This window comes from Passer domesticus, chromosome 11, assembly GCF_036417665.1.
Source record: "Passer domesticus isolate bPasDom1 chromosome 11, bPasDom1.hap1, whole genome shotgun sequence".
NCBI classification, from domain to species: Eukaryota; Metazoa; Chordata; class Aves; order Passeriformes; family Passeridae; genus Passer; species Passer domesticus.
The window spans coordinates 12,877,108-12,898,159 of NC_087484.1; the positions used below are offsets into that span (position 1 = coordinate 12,877,108).

Consider the following 21,052-nt stretch of genomic DNA (forward strand, 5'->3'; position numbering starts at 1 on the left):
AAGCCAAAGGTTAAATGTCCTTCAGTATGGTTACAGTAACGATACTATGCTTTTTTCAGGAATTTTTAGGTTGGTTTAATGGATGAAAAATTTAAGACAGATTTACCCTCCCTACCTCAGCTCCACCTACAATGTAGTGCAAATTAAACAATGTTGTATGAATTTTAAAAAATACAATATTTTCCCCTGGTTTCTCAAGCTTCCAGTTTCTATCAAAAACTAATATTAACATACCATCATCCATAAAGACTGCACCATGCTGTGCTAGGTTTGTTTTTGTCACACCCCACCTTAAATTGTAAAACCACCTTTGAGAGCAGCCTTGCTAATTCATTTTCAACAGGTCATTTTAGGGCCAAACTGGGATTTGGCTTTTGCTTCTGAAAATTACATGTGAACGTAATGCCATACAAATAATGAAAAATGTAAATATTCACCATTTGCTGGAATATCCTCAGGTCAACCAAACTCTTGCTGCTTTGTGATTAGTGGTCTATTAATGTGCACTGTGGCTATATCATCTTGCTTTCCCATGGTGACATTATAAGCCTATTAAATGACTAAGGATATACATAAATGTTGGGGGTGGAGGAGGAAAGCATTAAAACATAAAGAGGAATAAACTTCTTTGCTTTTTTGGTTTTTGCTGCTGTTCTTAGTAACAATTCCTTTTTAGTTCTCAGTGTAGCTCATGTCCCTCACTCTTCAGCCAGTTCTCAGGGCAGTGAGAACAAGCATCCAGTGCAACAGACCTTGTGTGTTGGTCTGGCTACACTCTTTGGCTAGAGGACCAAGTTATGTCAGGAACTGGTCATAAGGCAAACAGAGGTCTGCTCTATGCCTCAGAGTGCCTGAGACCTCTTTCCCTTCCATGTAGCACCACACAGATCTCCTGGGCTAGTGGAAAATGCTGGATTCTGATCTGCCCTTCAGCCCTTTACCAGGCCTGGTCGGTCTGCAATGCGCTACCACCATGATGACACATCACTGACTCCCTTCTCCCTGACCCTCCAGCTCCCAGCCTGTGTATTGCCCATCCCACAGAGGATATCCTCTCATCTGACACATTGCTCCTCACCAAGGCAACCCCTGGCCTGCTGCTCCTCCTGGAGAGTTTTTATGTATCCATCACATCACTCCACCTGCAAAACCTCCTCTCATGGCACAGCTACTCCAGCCACAGTGAGGTTCTGTGACTGCACACAAGGCTCTGGTTCCTCCCATCTGACCAACACACTCTGGGCACTCAATTTCTTCCTAAAAGCACTCTTCAGTGGACCACTCATGATTTTTCCACAGGGTTTCACTGTAACTCATTCATTAAGGCCTTGGAACTTTTTGCTGGACAGTGCAGCAGGGGGAGATATCATTGAAACTGTTCTTCCTAGTGCTGCTCCAGGAAAGCCACAAGTGAAGCCCAAAGCTCCCGTTCCAAGAAAGAACCCTGGCAGGTTGGTAATTTCAAAGTAACTGTGCATCCCTTTGCCATTTTGGCTGTTATCTGTGCAGTAGTTTGCTCTGTGTCCCTGGGAGGCATAAAAAACTAAGCATGCAAATGGAAACCAGAATATGATCACCGCTAATTTATGAAATCTGAGTTATTATAAACAATGCACATTTCCCATTAATCTCATAGAAAATATGTTTTGTGTTAGAAAAGCAGAGTAATTCACAGTTTCCGGGGCAGCAAATTTATGAAATTGAAATATAATTTGAATTCCTGTAGGGTTAACAGACATAATTTTCACAATTCATTTAGCTAAAGTCACATTTTCTTATTTTAACTCTCTTATTGGATGACTAAATTAAGATGTATATTAAGTTAACCTTTAATCACTAAATGCTGTGTTTGGACAGTTGCTATTCTGCAAATGTTAGCCAGGAGCAAGAGCTTTGTTCTTGCTAGGTGTGACCTTCCAGTAGGAAGAAGCCTCTTCCATAAACAGTAGCATGACATGCATTTTAGGCAAGCCAGGGTTTACCCTTATATGGCCTTGGAAATACCTAAATACAGCACTGTGCTATGAATCTGCTTGAATGGGAAACCTCAAACTCACAACTTGGAAATGCTGACTTCCATCTGTCATATCCTAGTAAAGGCGAGCATCTTTTCAGGCCTTCCCTCCTATAATATGGAAGGTATTTATTAGATTTTTCCAAATTAATCCAGCCCAGAGCTAGTTTAATAGTGTCATATTCTGCTAATTACACAGTCTTAACATTCAATGTTGCTGGCTGTGAAATGTACCCAGCCTCAACATCTCCATTTGATGGACTTACTTGATGTTTTGGCTGCTGCTGTTCAGACCCATCTGCTTGAATGGCATTATGCCCACTCATCAATTGGTTGGACCTTTTCATTACAATATAGATGTCTATCATTTATGACTTTATGCTGGTTTTCCAGCTAGCATTAGGCTCAACAACCATGTGGTGAGTTCTTCACGGAAGCAAAAGGCACACGTAGTGATGCAAAACCCTCAAATCTGGTTTCATTAACAATGAAGATAATACAGCTGAGGTAGATGTATATTTACATTATTCACTGGGAACAATTTATCAGCTGCATTTATCCCTTATTCTTTCTGTTTTGAAAGAAAATTTATGCACAGGCAATTTTTGCCCCAGTCTATTCTTCTCTGAGTCAGCGGTAAATCTGTAAACAAGTGCAGAGCTTTCAAAGTTCAACCGCTGGGTATTTGTATCTGTTTCATCATGGGGTTTTTTAATTCACATTCAGCTGTTTGCATAGACAGACTGAAAGAGGGGAACTTGTAAAAATGAATCAATAATTAATGCCTAATAATGAGTAATTTGTTAAGAGGAATGATCTTCAGGCCAGTATGTGAGAATTTGGGCCTTCAGCTAAAGAATATTTGTTCCTGATGTTATACTACCTTCAGGAAAATCCCTCCTGAATAAGCATTCACAGGCAAAAAGAGAGATGACTGTAGACAAACTACACAGCCACTTGGGACTTTAATTCAAGTTTATGAACTTCATTAAAGACAATTTACAACATCTGTGGATATTTGCAGTGCTTTTGTGGAATTCATTTTACTTTATTTAAAAACAGACACCATTCTTCTAAATGAAGGATCAAAATTTTCTATCAACATCATATGTTAAGTGCTAACCAAATATAAATCTGAAGACAAAATGGTGATATGGAATAAACTAATAAAAGAAAAGCAACCAGACAAATGTTATTACTGAGATTATTTTAGATGCTCCTGCACTATTTTCAGTGGTGACATCATTCAAGAGCCTTCAAATAGCTATTTTCTCCCCTTCCTGTTACCTGACAAAATAGCCACACCAGGAAAGGAATTTCAGACAAGCAGGCTCTGTTTTGTATCACTAATTTAACAAAATAACTTCAAGCAATTTTTAAGATAGACAGTCCCACTCAAAATTTTTTTGAGGAAATGTCACTATATAGACACGGGAAGACTATAAGAAACATCAAAATATGGGGCAGGAAAAAGGACTTCTGAATAGTGATCCAGCTCCTTCCAGGTTTGTCAACAGCAGTATGCCAGCACTGTGTTTCCTTGGCTTTTAGAGCCTGGTGTTATCACTGACGTTCATGGAGAAATCCAGCTTTAACAGCTTTCATGTCAGCAGACAGGTCTGCTCAGTAACCAAACCCCTACTCTTATCCTCTTCTCTCTCTCTCATTTTTTTTTCCTCCACACAAACACATGCAACATATTTTAAGCATTCAGCAGTTCCCTGGCAGTTTTTTTTTAGGAAAGGCCCAGTGCCCCATCCTGGGGCGCGCGGTGCCAGGGCAGCTCAGTGCCACGTGTGACACCAGGTGCACCCAGCTCAGACACGGGAGCCGTGGTGCCCGTCCTCCCGTGGCAAAGTCACCCAGGACCCAGTGGATGTGCTGGGGGTGCTTGTGACTGCAGCTTGTCAGATGCTGTCAGCTGCTATCTCATGCATGCTGGGGAGGAGGAATGCACACGCTCGCTTTGCTCTTCCTGCCCGCGGCGCAGGCACAGGCAGGACGTGGGCTATTGTTTGCTGCTGCTCCCCAGGAGCTGGGTCAGTGTGCACTGAAACTATTTCATAGGCGTTTATACACTGATTTTCAGGCTGGGGGATTCTCCACCAAGGATAGGTTTTGCGGGCTGCAGCCAGGGAATTATCCTTACCCCAGTCTGAAAGCTGGTCTTGAGCTGTCACAGAATTCCAGAAGTGCTGGTTTTGGGGAAGAGTCTGTCTAAAAGTGATGACACTGTCTCCTCTGGAAAGTCCTCTTTGCGCTGAGATACTACTGAAGAAGGAACACTGATTTCTTGCTTACACTTAATCAGACTTGTTGACATTTAGATGGAGAAAAAAGTGGCTCCCCTGAATACATTAATGGTGTAGAAAAGAAAGATATAGATTACACAGGCCCTCTATAGAAGCAAATCTTGCATGAAATTCTTGTCATTTGATTAATATCTCAAATCAAAAGTCTTACCACATTGCAATCTGGGAATCAAGCCAGCTAAGAAACTAAAACATATATTTTCAGCATAACTGTGTTCATAATGACAGGACCACATGGTCACAGCTTCAAATTAAATAAAATCTGTCTATTACTGTCCTTTCTCTAGGACACCAGGCAGTACATTTAAAAATAAGGCAAACCACATCTGCTTGCAGAAAGAAAGATACTCTTTTAGAGATCTGGTGATAAAGACCTGTACAGTGCTGGAAGTTGGAGTACAGTGAAGTCCCTTTGGGATTTCCACCTGGTTGGGCAGGGAAAGAATGACTTCCAATAATTTTCTCTTCTGGAGACTTCAAATCACCTTTTTTTAACCACTTTTTTAAAATGGATGTGTGCTCTACTGTATTACTGGTAAAGCCAAGTCTCATCAATTTATCACATACCTGTGCAACACTGCACTAAACCTGTACACCTTCCTAATTAGCACTCCACCTCTAAGTATTCCCCTTGCTGCTAGGCCTGCAGGTACTATAGCCTTCTTTTGCTGTTGCCCAAAGCACTCCTATTTTAGTGAGCATTTTTTTATATATCAAGTCTCATGTTGCTCAGTTTGGCACCATTAATGATGAGGTTATTTAAGCACTGCCCCGGGAAAAAAAAGAAAAAAAGAGAGAAACTGCAAACCTCCGCTCCCTCTCCCTCTGCACACTCACTCCAGCAGCAGTCCCTGCTCAGCAGCAGCAATTCTGGGCAGCCCAGGATCACATCTTGAGGTTTGTGCTGAGGCTGTGCAAACACAAAGAGATGTTCCTTTCTGCAAAGCAGTCATCCTGCGTATAATCACAGCAAACTTGGAATTTCTTTCATGTTCCTCTAGTGGTGTTTTAGTCTAGCAGGAATTAGTTCAGTAACTCAGAGAGCTGTATGGAGAACAACAAGGGGTGCATTTGAAATACCAAACCCCTAGAATTTAAATTATTGTTCAAATATAGGCCTGCATAGAGAAAAAGCATTGCTTTAAGTAAACACTGCAAAAGGAGACAAACCTGGATATTATGGGATTTTTTTGCTTATTTAACTTTATATAAAGTATTAAAATTAATGTGACATGTGGATAACTTGTTCCCTCCAGAAGGTGCTTTACAAGTCATAGATTCTATATGATGTTGCTGTTGCTATAGTAACTCTTTTTTACAGCATAGAAAATACTTCTACAAAACCTTTTGACTTTTAGTAAGAAAATTTGCATTCTCAAAATGTTTTCAAGTAAACTTTATGGCCTAAAAATAATAGATTCATTGTCTTTCCCTTCTCCCATCTCTCTCAGCTAGATATAAGCAATTAAAATTATGCTTCTTTGGTCAAAGACTTGCTCTTTGATCTAAAAAGTGATTTCATCTCACAGCTATACTTTATGCAATCCAGTAACTTGTAGTAAATTCTAGTGAGGCTTCATATGTTAACTGCTGTAGTAGATTTCCCTCTTTCTTCCCTTTCCTTTTTTTTTTTTTGCTTTGTTTAAAGGTGATTAATTACTCAAATGCGGTGTGAACCATTCACTTAATACACAGTGTGCAAGCTCAGTCCTTTTTATCTCCCCTGTTTTGAACACCCAACCGGCCAGTTTTACCCCACTGAACTAATGCAAGACGGAAAAAAAAAAAAACTCAATGGCACACACTTTGGATAAATACCTCTACACTGTACATTTGCCAAGAGAGCTTCTAAGATCAGCTCTGTAAATGTCATGATCCTTAATGCTATTGTGGTATAACTGAAGAGCGTTCCTTGAGCCCATTTGGCTGGGCTGACTAGCGCACTTTGTTTTCCCAGGAGAAGAAAGCAGAGTAGTAAACCATTTTTGCAGAATGTCATTCTCCCACAACAGTTTATGAAAGAAACATCTGTGACAAGAATCTTTAATGCTTTTCTCAAAGCCAAGCTGACAGTAAAAGAGCATTGCTAAAAGTGGCAAATCAATCCCATTCCACTCCTTCCAGAGCAGGACACCTAATTTGCTATGTATCACATGTATTTTCTTCGCATGTGCTGAGAGGCTGTGACATTGATGTGGTGGCTGTCGTCCAAGCTTCTGTTGAATAAACACTTTGGCCATATAGCAGGCACACTGGCATGTTTAGCAATGTCTGCTGTCCAGTGTGAGCTTACATCACCCCAGGGAAAACTTTGTTTAACTTTTAGATTGCAATTTGGGGATAAAAAGATATCTTTGAATGCTGATTTGAAAACCGTGGGGGATTTTTAACTTGGCTTGCTTAGTGAGGGGGTTTGTACTACCTGGAAACACAGACACATGAGATAGAAGAAAGTAACAACAAGTACAGTTCAGCAGCTAAAAATTATTTCATTGCTGGGCTTTTGTTGATTGTAGTATAAAAATAAGATGATTCAGCCAAAACTAGCCTCAAAAAAGGTATCTAGATCTGAAAGAAGAATTTTTATATTTAGTTAGTTAAAACATCTGAAAGCTTTTACTGACATTGGACAATGAATCAAAGCTCTGGTGAGTGTGCACTGAGGAAACTGAGACTTCAGCTGTGAATCAGAAGGATGTCTCTTAAGTTACTGTTGTTTTTTTAAAAGATGTAACACTACTGAAAATTTTTATCATCCCCAAATTAAAATAAATCCTTAAATAAACTCCTGATGTCTGTTACATTTTAATTATTCTATTTTGAAGCTTTTTGCAAAAGAAAGTAAGGTAGAAAGGGGACCAAAACTTTCAGGATGGCTCATATACACTATAGAATTCTTCTTTCATGTGAGGAAGTTAAATGTAATGCCTCTCTTGTCACCCTTTCAGCATGAACACATGGGCCAAGCCATGCAGTTATTCAGCACTGTCAGATCTCCCCCTGCATCCCGTGGGAGTTCTGGCTGAGGCTGGAGCTCCCAGTGTAATGAGATGGATCTAGATAGTGAATGACAGCTCCAAAAACCTTTCCTGTGATATCCCCACATCTGAAAGCTGAGTGAGGTTAAAGGCTGGAGTGACACAGGAGTGAGAACACACAGCACACAACAATGGCAAATGGTTTGTACCTCACTCATTGCCAGGGGAACCATGGTAAAACTACTGGAACACAAACTTAGAACCCAAATTTTGCACTTAAAATAAGAGAGCCCTACAGAAGGCAGCCATAAAAATGTCTTATATATGGGAAGCTTTCTGAATTCAGGCTCTGGCATTGGGGCTGTTGCATGTTATAGAGTTGAGAAAGCTCCAAGTTCCAAAGTCTATTTATTCCATCAGTTGCCATGGATAACACTTGTTTGTGTACATCTTTAAAGCCAAAGGAGAGGAATTGCATAAATAGAGGGAGTGGAATCCAGAATACATTCCAAAGAGATATAATTGGCATCTCCATAGTTGTTGAATTAGTGGCACTTGATCAGATAACCAAGGCAGTCTAAGTTCTCCTGAATGTCCCTGTGAAAGCCAGCTCAGTGACTTGTGGGCAGAGTGAAAAGATGTGGAAGAAACTCAAACACTAATGATATTTAGAATGATAATTCACAGCATCACAGAGAAACAGAAGACAGACTCACCCTGAGGCCATGTGAATGGAAAGCAAGGGTAGTTTCCAAAGCAAAAGGCAGACCTGAAAGATTTAATCCCAATGAGAACAAGCCACCTGTTCTGCTAAATGCATTTCCTCCCCATTCTTCATACCACCTGCCTTATGCAGGGGAGAAGGATTTCATGTCTTCAGGAGGCACAGTTCTGCTCTCTTGTTGTTTTTTTTTTTTTTTTTTTTTTTCAGAAAAAAAGTGCCTCCACAGTGAGAAATGTCCCTTGTAATTTTCAAGCTCATTTGAACTTGAAAATACTCTCATCTGACTTCAATGGGACAAATCTTCAGTAGGGCACGCTTGGCTGGGCTGGATGCTTGTTGAGAAAACCAGTCTGCAACCACCTGTCGGCTGCTGGGTCCTTTTGTGAACATTCAGCTCTTTGAGAATAGGACCCTATTTCTGCATCTGTACAGCTCCGAGCACATTCTGTCCTTGTGGAAGTGTGGAGCTTCAGACACTACCCAAAAGAGATGATTTTTTTAAACATTGCAATAGATGCAGTAATACACAGGCAAGTGAACAAATCCCTGCTAGATTAACCCTGAGCCCTGAATTACCCCAGAGTACAAAATAAGCAGGTAGTTTGAACACTACTGGGATTTTAAAGCAAATGTAAATGGTGCAGTAGATAGCAAACTGCTTTTTTTTAACTTGCTCCTCATTTCCTTTTGTGTGTTCTCCTCCCATACAGTCAATATCCAAAACATCAAAACACAATTTCGTTTTATTTTTCAGAGTTCATTTACTTATGCTCAAAGGCTTTTGTTACAAAGAACAAAGCACATGTGTCTAACAGTTTGACCCTTCCTCCATCCTTCCCTAGGGGCTGCAATTAAACTTTCATTTAAGTAGTTATTTGGTGTGTGGGATACTATGCTAAAATACTTTGAATCAGTGGTTTTTGTAAGGCCCCCAGCTGCTCTGTCTACAGCACCCAGTAACTCCTCTGATCACATTGGAAAGACTTTGCTAATGTTGGGTATGCTTGGGAGGAGTGATTATTTAGATAGAAGAAATGAAAATAGAGAAAGGATTCTTTTTAGGGAAAGGCACTGACTGCAAAGGACAACTGGAGTGTGTATTATGTGTCTGTCCATTTCTTGCCCATCATTTTGTTTCTGCCATGGGAATACATCAAAATATTGGCTTCCTGTGAATAAGGCACTTATTCATGACTTAGGACCTTGTAAATTCCTTATGTGATTGTGTTAAAATGTCCTTAATTTCCCATGCTCATACTAGAATTTTATGTGTGCTGGCACATTCTCCCTGCCCCTCCTCCAGTGCCACTTTACATGCACAAAAATGGAAAATTTGTTTTCCGAAAAAAATTGCATTCTGAAAAAAATGGTTAGTTGATTTACAGCAAAAGAAGGAAGAAGTCTCTTGTTCCCACCTATTGTCTTTGTCATTATTTTCCACATTTTGTAGGAAACGATAGTATTATTTATTGCTGAATTATTTTGGAGCTGTTCCCCTTCCCTCATTGTACCCTGCCCCGGTTTGTTTGATTTTTTTTTGTTCATCTCATTAATTTCCTTGAAAGCATTCACACCAGAGCAGCTTCATCCACTAGTCTGTGGTTGCAAACCAGATTCCTTTGGAGGAAACTAAGCCTAAAGCCATATGCCAGCAGCAAAGTGGTACTGGAGCCACAACCAGGAGGGCTGCAGCACCAGCCAGTCTTCCAGTGCACAGCTAATACATTCCTTACACAAAATTTTACATCACATGTGCAGTGGAGGCATTCAAGCCAGAGGTCCAAACTCTATTTAATTAAAAATAAGTCCTGTGAGCCACATGAAATGGAGTTGTAAGGAGCCTAAGCACGTATCAATCCAGTTTACAAGATCTGTTTCTATTGCAGTAAATTGCAGGCTAATTTAATGTCTATAGTACTTGTAATGTCTGCCAAGTTTGCAGCCTCTCTTTCAGTGGGATCACTAAGAATCTCTGTGCCCTTTAAGATTATTTTCACAAAGATTGGGACTTCATCTCTACAGGTTCACAGTTTCTGGAGGATGAAATACCAATATTTTCATACAAGCTGCATTTCTGCAGAAATCTAGCTAGAACTTGTGCTACTCATGTTGAGATGTAAAATCCCCTGTCTGCACAGCAATACCAATAACAGTTCTTCCAATTATGCCAAAATGTTTTTGCATTGACATTGTAGTCATATGTTTCCACCAAATGTGCATTCTAGGACTAAACTGAAACTGAATTTAGTATATTCTAAACTTTTGGTGACGGGGCAGCTATTTGAATCTTTTATGTGCATTTCATGAAGGGTTTAATCAAAACTCAATCAATTCCCACCTCACCAAGTTTAGAAAGGGATTAAAATCCAGTACCAGGTTTGGATCTCAATTTTGTGCCTGGGGGCTCATTTCTGTTATCAATTAGCTGTTGCCCTTGTGATGTATCAAAAGGCAGTAGCATATAGGCTGTTGTTTAGAGATGTACATAATGTAGCTTTAAATTTCATTGGGAAACTAAACAAAACCTCTGGCCTTAGGGCTGCATGTTCAAATGCTACAGTCCCATAGTGCATTACACCAGTCAACACTTCTTTTCAAATACCACCCGCATAACAATTAACCTCACTTCAACCTTGAGGTCTCTGATTAGTGATGGCCTATTGTTTAAGTTCCATTAACATAGCCCCTGTGTTGCCCTATTCTCACTCAAATGGACTAATCAAATCAGTCACCAAGGACTTAAGCTCAGGGTCCAACTTCTTTAGTAAGCAGCAATTTTCAATTTAAGTAGAATGGTGGATGTCATCAACACAGTCACAATTAGTATAGCTCTGACATGGAAAACATTCTTAATGATCCCAAATTTGTGAAATATCAAGGGCTCCAGCAACTTGCAATATGAGAATTTCTATGTATAATAGAAAAATTACAATATCAATAGGGTAGTCAATGCATTACCTTGTATCAGACAAGGCTCTGAAAGGACAAACCTCAATCAGATTCCATTTAATTTCAAGAAGCAAATGCTGTTTAGAACCAGAGAAATAAAAACACGTTACAGCATTCATAAAATGTTATTTTTTGCTACCCACACCATATTTATTATGCAAAAAAGGAAAGAATTGTTTATTTTTCCAAATCCAGTTACAAAGTTGTTATTCTTGACATTCTTCTTACGTGGATTACACGACTATGTTTTCATTCACATTAGCTGATACTTGCTCTTTCAATCATTTGGAATTAAAAACGGTCTAGTATTATTTCTTTGGATTATTTTTAACATTGTCTTCTATTTCTGTCAAGGTATTGGATGATTGGAACACAAATCTCTAAGAAGATACAGTGGAAAAGTCATGAAAAATACTTCACCAGTAGAATTCAGGGCCAAGTCTTCAAATATGCATGTAATGGGAGTTACTGCCTTCTAATCAGTACAGATACCCATGGTGCACAGGCAAGGAATTCTTTTATTTTCATGCACATGCAGTTACTGCATGAGCAGCACATGTATTTTCCAACCATTCTGGTCTTGCCATACTTTGAATAAGCAGCAAGAAGGAAAAATGGGAAACTTCTGACCGCTGAGCAGGATGCTGAGGACATCAAGGACTTTCAAAATTGAGCCTTTGTGGCAGATAGGATTTTGCTGTGATTATAACTGGTAATTCCTACCTAATCAGAAAGAACCTATTTTTTTTTCTTTTTCTCTTGCCATCTTATTTTCTTGCCAAATTGTTTCCCCTTTCTCAGTCTAATACTTTTTCAGACCATGGTGGAATCATACTCTCCCATCTCCTCAGAATATGATGAAGTTGCCAGATAATGTTCACACGTAGCTCTTCTTTTATGATCAGCTAAAACCCTGTGCACAGAATAAACATTGCCAGACACATTAAGTGTTTTATTTTTCTGCTTCAGAGAACGAAATTTGGCAGAAATATTCCTTAATTTAAATCCAGCTTTTGTCTGCCTCATTGCTTTACACACCATGTAGTGAAAGAACTGGCTTCACACTGCTCCCACACCACCAGTCCATCTGACTGACAATAGATCCAATCTGCATTACATGGGAGGCCATGTGAGTGGTCTATTCTGCTCCTCCATCTCCACCGACAGCTGGAACTGGACTTGGAGCAAATACCAGGAGAATTTGCATGATAGTCCATTTGCAGCACATATGCTATAAATTCACCATTGCTGCAAAATGGCAAGCCATAGGCCTCGTCCACGCAGAAGCTACATGAATTGAAATTAAAACCAATTTAGTCTAAACCAGAATGAACTTCTGCGTGAATACTCATAACAGTTTAAAATCATCTCACTTCAGTTTATCCAGCACCACTGGCTTTCCCCACCAGGAAATTAACCAAGTGCAAGAGAAGCACAGACACTGCCAAGCAGTCTCCATCTTTAATTGAAGTCACTTTAAACCCCACCTTTAGTCCTGTTTCTGGTAGGGGCTCTGCCTTATTGGCTGGGGCTGTTCAATCACACCTGTCATTCAGAACTGGGGCACTTCCCTCTCAATTCTTGAATTCCTGCTTGCATTTCTCACAGTCCGTCATTGCCTCCTCTTTGGAGGACTCCAGAAGTGGCACCACACTTGCCCAGCACTGGGTCAGGTTTGATCCTTGTAGGCCCTCAGTGAAGGCACTGGGGCAGCAGCTTCTGGAGTGGCAAAAGCTGCACAAATTCTCCAGCCATTGTTTTGGTCACGTTACCCCTGGGCACTGACCCCCTGCCTGCACTGCCTCCTGTTGCTCTTTTGTTCAAGAGAAAACTTGTCATTTAGAGGCTGATTATTAGTTTTCTTTTCTCTTCCCCACCCGGAGTCCCCCTTTAACTGGATCATCACCAGTTTTAGAAGAGTTGCCCCTTTCTAAAGAAAACAAAACAGAATAAACAACCTCTTTCCAGTCCCTGCCAGAGCTCTCTTCTTTTCACCAACATCCATTTTCTCCCAAACAAAATGAAAGGACAGGGAGAAAAAAGACAGCTTCTTCCCTCCCTCCACAATGAAACAACAAAGAGCACAAACAAAATTAAAATTAGGCATTTAAGCTGATTTTCGCCACTTAACTTTTGACATGTTTTTGCAAATTTCGTTCAAGTCCCCTCTGAAGATTCAGCCAGTGAAACCCACTGTATCGAGTGGTGTTTCCAAGCCTTTTTTACATAACTTCCACGAGACACCTCACGTGTTGTTTGGACTGTCAAGGGCACCTTTCTGCTAACATGAAAATCGGAGGCTATGACACAACAAAGTATCTGTCCCTTTGGGAAGAAATAAAGGTTTAAATGCCTAATTTTTCAACTTTATATACCTCTGAAAATATTTGGGGTCTGATACATCCAAGCTCACTCTGCAAAAGTATCTCCAGGTGGGTGATTTATTAGGAGCTAAAGCCATTGCCCGAAAGTTCTGTTCTATTTTATGCCCATGTAGCATCGGTTCAGCTTCATTGTCTTGCTTTGAGAAGTAATTGTTTTTCTCTTCAGAAATATATTTTTCTTCCAGTAAGCCTGCATCATATTCATCATCTGGAATGTATTGGGAGCGCTGCACTGGGCTCAGCTTGCAGCTGCTCCCAATCATCTCCGATGTGCTCAGAGCCGACCTGCGAGAGCCTCAGCAGGCGAGGGTGGGACCGCCAGCCCCGCCACCGCTCCTCCTTCCGACCCTGCGCCCGCTCCGGGGCCTTGGCCGCGCTCTGCTCCATTGCCAGGTGTAATTCAAAATGCCTTCTTTGATCCACAGAGCCATTCACGCTTTGAGAGCTTGTATTTCTTTGAGACGGTTTCTCTGTTTCAACATCGTGTTTCACCTGGCAGCCGAGATTGGCTGCAGTCGCATGAGATGAATAGCAATGTTGACTCTGTAAAATACATGAGAGTTTGCAGAATGACAGGCCATTCTCAGTGGATGTGCAGCACAGGAGCAATAGAAACACGGGGAGTGTCTCGTTTCACAAAGCAGAAAAGAAAGGATTTCTTTCCATTGGAAAAAAAAAAATTAATATTCTTCATATTTTTGTAAGAATGTCATGAAGTGCAACCACTCCCCTGAAAATATTCTGCAGTAGAATTGCTAAGAACTGTGCTCATATTTGGATTGTGGGTTACATCAGCAGTAGTATCTTTTCTTTAGAAGCTGTTAAGTTTTTTATTGGTCTCACTCGGATCTGAAAAACCCTGAAAAAAAAAAAAAAGATCACATATATGTGAAACTCATGAGATGTTACCACCAGAGGAAGTCATGCAAATAGAATATTGACTACTGGAAACAGAAAACTAGAATTTAATTTACTAAAGGAATTAATTTAATACAACAACAACCAAAAAAAATATAGTATGTGCTGGTGAGGTGCTGCACATTTCTTCACTAAGACCTGCTCCCTAGGTCCAGAAGAAACTTTCTGCATTGGTGCATGCAGATGCCATAAGGACATTCCTCCATGGCTTTGCAATCATCCAGGGACTCATCTCTGGTTTCACAGCTTACCTGACTGCAGCAAGGCACTGTTGCTGTAGTACACCCAAGAGATTCCTCCTTCTGTATAACCCCAGTGCCTTCTACCTCCATCCCCTTAGCCTTTCCAAGGAGCACCCAGGTCTCTCCACATGGTGTCCCCCTTCTCCCCCACTCCCACCTTCCCACTGCTCACCTTGAGGTCTCTCACATTTTTTGTTGATGTGGCAGCCAGCTAAGGATCCTATTTAACTAAGAGAACAGTACTTTTCTCTGGCTTAACCAAACAAAATATGTTGAGATTAAATTTACCAGGTAAATTACAAAATACATAATATTGTCTATGGTTGTGATTTTACAGCAGGTCAATAAATATTCTGTTGTTTCCCTATAGATGGAAGGTCTTCATTACTCTGTCTTCTGGACCTAGAAGAAAAACTCACGGCTATAAGTAAAAGATTGAGTAAGGGACTTAAGAGCATTTCAGAAACAGAGGACAAATGGAAAACTGTAAGCTTTCTCTAATTTATTTTTTTTAACAAAACCCTTTTAAAATAAAATGGTATGCTTTTCATGGTGGTAACAAGCTGTCATATCACTTCAGTTGGGGTCATGTTTGGAACTGGCCAAGTTGATCATAGCCTTGTGTGGGATACTGTTCAGGCCTCTGAGTTGTATAATAACCTGTGTCCATTGCAACAGTTCCAGCAGCATTAAGGCAGCTCAGTAAATATAACTGAACATAAGAAAACACCATTTTTTCCTCACTTAGACAAGACTTGAGCAGAAAGGGATAGTGAACCCTTAGCACTACATACAGCAAGTGGATAGGAAACCATCTGCTCCACTGCTGCTGGCTTTCCTGAGCCTGGGGACCTGAGAGATGCCCCAGGCTCCTCAGCAGCAGTTGCTAAGGAAACATTTTAGGGAACCTTTTTCATAAATTCATAGTAATCTCCATTTCTCAAATGTCAAGGCTAATGACTCACCCTTTGATTGCAAATGGGATTTACTACCATAGAATTGCTGGCAGCCTTCAAAGCTAAATTGTATTTGTCAGCATTTGAAGACTTTTAGTACATTGGTTACCACTGCTCCCCTTGAGTGAGTAGAAAATGTAGATACATGAATATCTGGCAGAATTCCCTCAGATATATTTCAACCCTTTCCTAAGTTTCCACACAGGAAAGAAGACAGATATTGGTGTCTGAAGGGCTTCCACAGCAGGGAATCCCCACAGCAAAGCCTGTGCCTTTGGGGTTTTCTTGCCTGAGGTGCAACCAACCTTCTCCTGGGAAGCACAGACCTCAACAGAGGGGAGCTGGGACCAGCTTAAAGCTGTCTCTGGGGTGACCAGTAGGGACATGCCTTTCCCCCCAGGGGTTACTTCTGCTTGAAGGCAGCTGGATACATCCATGGATTTTGTGCAAGTCACACATGAATCTGTGTCCTTGGCTTCCACTGATTAATCACTCTGGCAGTCTGCCATTTTATCCCTCGTGCATTTCGGATATCACCTGAAAGAGACCAAGAACCTGACACTGCAATATTTTGTGCCTTCACAATTCCTCTTCTGCCAAGTGCCAAGTTTGCAAATATACCCCGAGACTTCTTTCTCCAAAGTATTTGAGAAGTTATCAACAAACCAAACCAAGGATGATATCTATTGCTTTGAAAGCAATACATATTTAGAACAAGATTCTCCCTCAAGTGATACAGACTTCACTCCAGAAAGATCTACTTCCAAGTTAAAAGCTTATAGCCCAGAATACAATTTCAAAAGTAGAAATTTTAACTTCTAATGCTTTAATGAAACCTCAAATAAATACAGACCTAACCTCAAACTTTCTGTTAATTAATTTTTGGGAACACTTCACATTTATATAAATGCATATTATAAATCCATTTGAACAATTGATTCATACTGTATTTAGCACATTTCCACTTAATATAAAAGCTACAGAAATAATGCACTTTGAATGGATTCATATTATAAATCACTGTTACTCAAGGAAATCTCTTCTCCCTGGAATTGTCAGTGACTGCTGTATGGAAGACACTGATGAGACCTGTTGTCAGTAGCACCACATTGTTAGGAGACACATTCCTCGATATAAAATCAGTATCCACCATTTAGGAACCCAATGCACTTGAAACTTACAGAAATTCCTCCAGAGGAACACTTGTATGTTATTTTGAAGTGTCTCCTGGTCACCTTGAACACCATTGTCCAAAACAGGCAGATGGAGTAAACGCTTGTCCAAATTTTTCTTTCTCTGTCTAGGGAAACAATATCCCTCAACTGCATTTTGTACCAATCTGCCTAGAGACAGACAAATTTGCTTTCATGTTGCATCTGGCTACAGAATTTTGCAGTGTAGATATGCTCATTTTTCAGCTTGCTTACTTAGCCAAATTGCCAGAATACATGTTCCTATCCCAGGCCAGGTGCTGGGAGAAGGCTCCACTCTAGAACTTTTTTTGCCTAGAATACAGAAAGGGGAATTCCTGCTTCTGAGATACTGACACTGGTGTTTCTAAGGTCATTTTTTTTCTCCATTGATTGGCTTTTAATTCTATACTTTCATAGAATTTTGCTTTTACTGATACAATAAAATTAACTACTGTGAGTGTAGATATGGTCTTAGGCAGTTCCCCCTTAGTTTCTAGCTGTCTCTCTCTAAAATCATAGTTTAAAGAATCCAGTTAAAGAATTAAAGAATTAAAATCCAGTTTAAAGAATCCAGAAGAAAACAGCTAACTCAGAAAATGAGCCTCCAAATCTTGACTGAAAACATGTGGCCCCAAAATGTAGATGAAAAATGAACAAACATCTGTATTATCATACTGTTTACCAAATGCTGAAATCAAAGTCCAGTCTATGCACTGTTTCCTCTTTCTGTAGCCAAAAAGTCTGCTTAGTTATTACACAACATAGCAGAAACTTGATAGCATATTATTTTAGTAACACTGAGTGTTCTCATTCAGCTAACCATTATTTACATCATTTCTGAACAGAAAAAAATCCTAAACTGACTAGGAGGATCTGTTTTTTAGTTTCAGACTCATCAATACCTACACTTCTGCACCTGTGTGCCTTTTTTTCGTGTGAAGTAAACTGCCATGATGCTGCACCATGTACCACAGCAGCTCTGAAACACTCACACTCTGCCTGATCCTTTACTTGTAAACACCAAGACAGTACCTGCACACTTAGAAACAATCACATGGAGCCACAGTACATGTGAGTGTAACCTTTAGGTTTAACCTTTTGAAATAATTGTTTTCTTGGTTCTATTAAAAAACAGAGATAGAGACTCTGAGAGGTTATGACCAATTTTATTCTCATAGAGTAAGTGTGAAATCCTGAGGACTTTAAAACATTCTGTAATTCAAACAAAGTTTTATTAATTCCTAAAATTGCAACTATCATCAGAACATCATCTAGGTAGATTAACACATTGTTGTCTTGCTTCTTGGAGCAATAACAGCCTGATCTACCAGCACAATACACATTCCTAATGCTCCCTGTTCAGCTGAAGTAGGGAATTTCCTCAAATTTTGGCAAATGATACGCTGAGAGAAACGTTACTTAACTCACCACACAGCCATAAATCTGCTTTGTAAATCTTGCACTTTTTGGAAGGCTTATTGCTAAAACTTTTGCTTCAGAAGCACATTTAAGGGGTTTAGATTTAATAAGGTTAAAAACCATCTGAGCATTTTGAGACTACAAAGAAATAATATATCTGTAGTGTCCCCTGCGATAGATTAGAGGCAGGACTTGCTTGCAGTAATGAATATAAATGGAATCTTTATGAAGGCCACTGGACAGAAGCAGGACTGTAGCTCTGCTCTCCAGCTCCCAGGCTAAATGCACACAACCTATGCTTTCTAATAGCACCATGCAAGTCTATCCCAAATCCTGGCCTAGATTCAGCACTTTTGGAAGGGATTGCCAAACTCCATGAAACCCAGCTCCTCAAATTGTTCAGCAGTGGATGCAACTTCCAGAGCATGCCCTGCCAAGGCTTGCATAATCCCTACATTTGCATGCACGTGAATTAAACAATGAAAGGCTGGAGATTCTGCAAATGAGAATAGAAATCTCCTCCATTCAAAAATCTTCTTTTTTCCCCCTGCAAGTTTAAGGACAAAAATGGGTCTGCGGCTTGAAACCCTAGATATTTAATTTCTTTAATGCCATTTTAATTACAAAAAGTAACTTGAAAAATAATTGTGTATATACAGTGGAGAAGCAGGTCTCTCCTCCCTCCTCAAGCCTCACTGGCTCCTCTGACCTCCTTGTTCCCACTCTGCAGTCACAAATTTGCCTTCATTCTGCCCTGTGCCCCTGCTGCCCACCTGCCCCAGCCCAGTGCCACCCTCATGCTCTTGTGTCAGGTGACAGACACAGCCCACGGCCCCTTCCCTTCAGGGGCTGGGCTGCTGTGGGTACATTAAACCTTCAAGTGTGAATCGCCTTTGAAGCAGGTCCATCATGCTATCTTCAGACCACATTCACCCTTAGGGATGCTTTTATCCCAGGAGCTGCACATACAGTGTCTTTTCCTAATATTTGGAGGAGCAAAGGAGAGTGTTTTCTCTGTGCTCAGACAAGCTGTCTGGATTCCAGCCTGAGGATTATCTGCCAGAAACTCCAAGATCCCTGCATGGAAAATAGACTGCTAGAGTCAAACACCAGCACACAAACACATCATTCAGTTCAGCTTCAGAAACTTCTTCAAAAAAGGCAATGGCAGACATTCAGGCTGTGGCAAAACTTCTGTCAAAGGGGTTGTGGCCTCCCTTGTGCCTGCACAGCCACACACCTCCTGGGACAAACCTCCAGAGCCTTCCCCAAGCATGGGTGGAGAGGCTGTAGGAATGCTTGAGGGGTTTAATATCACAAAACAGGAACATGACTTTCTTATTTAACTGACACAGAGAGGACGGCAATAGGTTTTGGAGGAAGGTATGTGGTGAAAGACATTCAAAGGCCTTTTACTTGTACAGTGACTGTTGGTAGTAGGGTTATCCTACAGGAAGAAAAAACAAAAACAAAAACAAAAACAAAAACAAAAACAAAAACAAAAACAAAAACAAAACAAGCAATCAAATCCCAAGACTCCAAAATTAGAGAATACACATCAAAGTGCTGCTATGGGGCTTCTGATATATTTCCATCACCCCCTCTCTCTTTCTCTCTCTTCTCCACTACCAGTGCTCTAGTGCTACCCTGAGCAGGGGACCAGGATAGGCAGGAGTAGTGTGGGTGTGGGATCTCAGGATATCCAGAGGTGAAAGGGTGACACTACCTTCTGATGTGAAGAGCTAACTTGAGGAAAGCCTATGATCACATCAGTGGGCCACATGTACCAAGCGAGTGCTGCACATGTCAGTATATTAAACATATGTGGTTCTTATTTCCTATGTTAAAGGAATACAGTTTGCAAGCATCGGGGGTGTGTTGCTATTTCAAATGAAAGGTAAATGTGGATTAAAGGTATTTCAAGATTCCCATGGTCTGATGACAATGAATACCTGCAAAATCCAACTTTGATTTTAAAGTTTTCCCAACATTTAAAATGTCTGCCTCACAAATTGGTGTGGGACCTGGTTTCATTTTAAAGGCTCATGGAAACAACCAGAGCAGCAGGAACAATAACAGCACCCTTTTAGAAAATACAGGAAATCTTTTCAGCCAGATGCACTGCAGCACTGGGGCCACCATGAAAGTCCTGCAGTTAAAGAAACCTCACAACATCTTCTAGGCAAAAAGGGGATCATCACGTCTCCTAACACTTCATCTTGCATTAGAAATAATTCTTGCTCGAGGAAGCAAAAAAGAGCCAATAAAATGTTCCAACTTCATTCCTTTATTGACTTTTTGTTGCCTTATGTTATTAATAAGAATTTACAACCTAATTTGCAGTGTAAGGTTTTAGCATGGACCATGCTTGTATGCAATTTGAATTTTTTAAAACTTTGAAGCATCACAAATCTGACAAATTTTTTTAAGAATTAATAGAGTTTTTTCTGCAGCCAGATTTTGTTAAAAGATCTCTAAACTTGACCTTTATATTTCTGTGTGAGAGGAAGTAGAATCTCTTGGGCATCTTATGATTGGGAGTTTGGAATATGAAAATGAGGGATTTGCATGTTGCAAACATTGCTTATGGCAGGGTGCAGGTAAAGAGCAAGGGGCCAGCCACTTTGAAACAGAATTCCTGATTTGTAGGCCCCATGAATGTACTTTTAAATGCCAATTTGATAGGTGGGAAGGCTGTAAGGACGCTTGGGGGGATGAATATCAGAGAATAGTAACATTATCACATTCCTACTAATTTGACAGGGAAATGTTGACTATTGGTAGGGTTATTCTGAAAAAAGAAAAAAAAAAAAAAACAAACAAACCAAAACAAACAACAATCAAAAAACCCAACCCAGCAGCCAAAACCTGAGGCTCCTAAATTAGAGAATGCACATTAAAATGTTGGCCAGAGGCTTCTGATTTGTATATTCCCATCTCCCTCTCCCTCACTCTTTCCTCTC

The 21,052-nt window shown here is 40.3% G+C and overlaps 1 long non-coding RNA gene across 2 annotated transcripts; it reads right to left on the reverse strand.

The window, feature by feature from the left end:
• Positions 1-11,129: 11,129 nt before the first annotated feature.
• Positions 11,130-16,743, reverse strand: LOC135278893 (uncharacterized). Of its 2 annotated transcripts, XR_010346277.1 has the most exons (4): positions 16,659-16,743; positions 15,783-16,014; positions 14,694-14,923; positions 11,130-14,220 (listed from the first exon to the last, which is right to left on the reverse strand). It is a non-coding gene; the product is annotated as an uncharacterized LOC135278893 (long non-coding RNA). The 2 variants fall into 2 exon arrangements; XR_010346276.1 differs by having other exon boundaries at positions 14,694-16,014.
• Between the last annotated feature and the right edge of the window lie 4,309 nt (positions 16,744-21,052).